This window comes from Schistocerca piceifrons, chromosome X, assembly GCF_021461385.2.
Source record: "Schistocerca piceifrons isolate TAMUIC-IGC-003096 chromosome X, iqSchPice1.1, whole genome shotgun sequence".
Lineage (NCBI taxonomy): Eukaryota > Metazoa > Arthropoda > Insecta > Orthoptera > Acrididae > Schistocerca > Schistocerca piceifrons.
Genome location: NC_060149.1, coordinates 252161116 through 252164328, shown reverse-complemented (window position 1 = coordinate 252164328; position 3213 = coordinate 252161116). Strand labels below are relative to the sequence as shown.

At 39.4% G+C, this 3213-nt stretch overlaps 1 pseudogene; it reads left to right on the top strand.

Moving 5' to 3' along the window:
* Nucleotides 1-1017: 1017 nt before the first annotated feature.
* On the top strand, nucleotides 1018-1983 carry LOC124722292 (annotated as a pseudogene).
* The last annotated feature ends 1230 nt before the right edge of the window (nucleotides 1984-3213 follow it).

Sequence of the window (3213 nt, the reverse complement as noted above, 5' to 3'; positions counted from 1 at the left end):
ACGTCTGCATAACATCCACACTGAAGAGTGTTGTAGCTGGTATAGTTTTTTAATGTATACAACACAAAACAAGAAGTACTTAATTTTTTGTTCATTTGTTCAATATGTGCTTTCCATTTCAGGTTGTCTTGCAGATGAAGTCCAAGAAATTTCGTACAGACTGTTCAGGTAATTGTCTGTCCATATAGCTCTAGACTGGATGATATCAGATTTTTTGTTTGTGCTGTATGTATATCCTTAGCTACAGTTTTTCCAGTGTTTATTATGAAGTCATTGATAACAAAGTAACATGTTAGCCTGTCAGTGGCTTCACTTATGCTTTTATTCTGAATTTCCTGTAATTAGAACGCTTTTATCATCAGTAAATTGAAATATTTTAGTGCTACCATTGCTTACATTTAGGTCATTTACATAGAGTAAGAACAGAACAGGACCCATTACTGATCCTTGTGGCACACCATATTTAACAGTTAGTAGTTTGTAATTATATTTCCTAATGACATTATCCCTTTCCTGATCTATTTCCACATATTGTTCCCTGTTCTTAAGACAAGAGCTGAGCCAGTAGTTAGCTGTCTACCTCTGATACCAAGAGTTTGTAGTTTGTGCAGCAATTTGTCATGATTTATGGTGTCAAATGCCTTTGACAAATTTAAAAATATGCCCATGGTAAGTTGTTTGTTATCTAATGCTAACAGCGCCTCAAACAGAAAGGAGTGAACTGCTGATTAGGTTGAACAGTTTGCTCTAAATCCATGTTGAAATTCTGATATAATGTCATTATCCTCTAAGGAGTCTGTTAGTGTCCTATTGACGAGCCAGTCTAATATTTTTGAGAAAACAGTCAAAAGTGCCAATGGTCTATAGTTGGAAATATCATCATTGTTTCCTTCCTTGTACAATGGCTTTACTTTTGCTGTATGTGTTTGTGTTTGAATTTCGTCATGAAATCTATTTAATAACATCTCAGGCCACTAGACTGAGCTACCAGACAGAGAGCAGCGTTATTTGTCAACAATGCCACTGTCTTGCAAATTTTATAAAGAGATGTATCCAGAAGTGGAAGATGTTGTTATGATCAATACATGCAATATTGTGGAAATAGGGATGTACATCCATTTATTGAAGTATAGCAGCATAGAAGAAAAGATATTACTTTCAAAAATTACCAATCGTCATATACACTCAATCAATAAACTGATGAGGGTTGGAAAAACAGAACCTGTTTTTGCAATCAGGGTCGACAAAGAAAAAGGTTACATTTATTTGAGCAAGCAATGTTTATCCCCAGAAGACAATGAGAAGGCAAAAGCTGTGAATTCAGCTCTTTGGGATGTCAGAGAGCTATTGCAGTACGAAGCAGATAAACAACTTGAAGAGCTCTATCAAGAAACTGCATCGCACTTTGAGGATAAAGTGAAGAAGGAATTATCTCTTATGCTCTCTTCAAACAGGCAGTACTGGATGCATCAATACTGTTAGAACGTGTTCTAGATGAACAAACGAGAGAATTAGTTCTAAACAACATCAAGAGGAAATTAACGTCATAGATAGTGAAGATTTGAGTAGACACTCAGGTTGCCTTATATGGTTATGAAGGGACAGATGAAGTGAAAGCAGCTCTCTGAGCTGGCTTGGCTTGTTCGATGGAAGAACTGGCATTAAAAATTAATCTTACTGTACCTCCACTTCATGTTATGACAGTATCAACACCTGAAAAACAGGCTGGTTTAAAAGCATTAACTAGTGAAATCAAAAAAATTGAAGAGACTATAACAAATATGGGAGTAGTATTCGCAATTCAGATAGCTGCTAAGGTAGTACTGTAACACATGAAGCAGAACTGGCAAGGCAGATGGAGTGTGCTGAAGCAGAAAATGTAGAAGCTGCAGGAAACGATGTGGTGATGAGGAAGAAATCCAGGTGTTCAGTGGTGAGGATGAAGAAAGTGATGATTGTGATGTCAGGAGCAAGATATCATAGATAGGAATACCAGCAAGGCTGTGATCAAATCAGAGCCACAGCAACCCCATCAACACTCGGCGACATACAATATTACTCCAGAGGCAAGATTTTCACATGCACCAACAGTATCTACAGTTCAAAGTAGAAACTCTGGAAATGGGAAAGTTTCCACCTTTTGGACTAAGTAGCTGCATCTATGTTCAAATAACGTATGAGTTTGCTGCCGGGTGACATCGTCGAACACTGCCGATATTTCGACAGGAGCACGCCCTGCCATTCTCAAGGCACAAATGCAATGAGGAAGAAACGTGGAAGGAAATTTAATACCTCGGTTCACAGAGGAGAAACAAGGAAGATACCACACACAGAACAAGTGTCAACACAAACAAAGGTAACCAACATCAGAAATATCGATAGTTACTATTAACCAACAGGTGAGGTAGCACTAATTCTGTCCCTCTATTTTTTTTATGAGAGAAAGAGCTAGATTCCAAGCAGCATTTAAACAAAATCCACCATCTCTGTTAATAAGGTTGCTTGATAGTTTGATTTCCACAGCTTCCTTAATAACACTATCCCAATAGCTGGACGTGCAAGCCAGAATCTCTGTGTTGTAGTATTTCATAGGATGACCGCTGTCAAGGCAATGTTCTGCAATAGCGGATTTGCTCGGCTGTTGTAAGCGTGTGTGACGCTTATGTTCAATACACCGGTCTTCCTCAATCCTGATTGTCTGACCAATATATGACATGCCACAACTGCAAGGAATACGATAGACCCCAGCCTTAAGCAAACCAAGATCATCTTTTACGGACGCCAACCGGGCCTTAATCTTAGAAGGTGGTCGAAAAACACATTTCACATCATATTTCCGCAAAATACGGCCAATCCTGTTGGAAATGGTTCCTGCATAAGGCAAAAAGGCCGTAGACTTAGGTGCCACTTCGTTGCTATCGTCACTCACCCGTTGCACAGAAGGCTGATAGCGCAACGCACGTTTGATCTGCCTCTCACTATAACCATTCTGACGAAAGGCAACTTCGAGATGTGACAGCTCAGCTGCCAAACTTTCAGGGTCTGAGATAACGTGGCCCCTGTGAACCAAGATATAAAGTACTCCTTCACGCTGAGCTGGATGATGACAGCTGTCAGCTCACAGATACAAGTCAGTGTGAGTAGGCTTCCTATAAACAGAATGTCCCAACGTACCATCATTCTTCCTTTTCAGCAACACATCAAGGAAGGGAA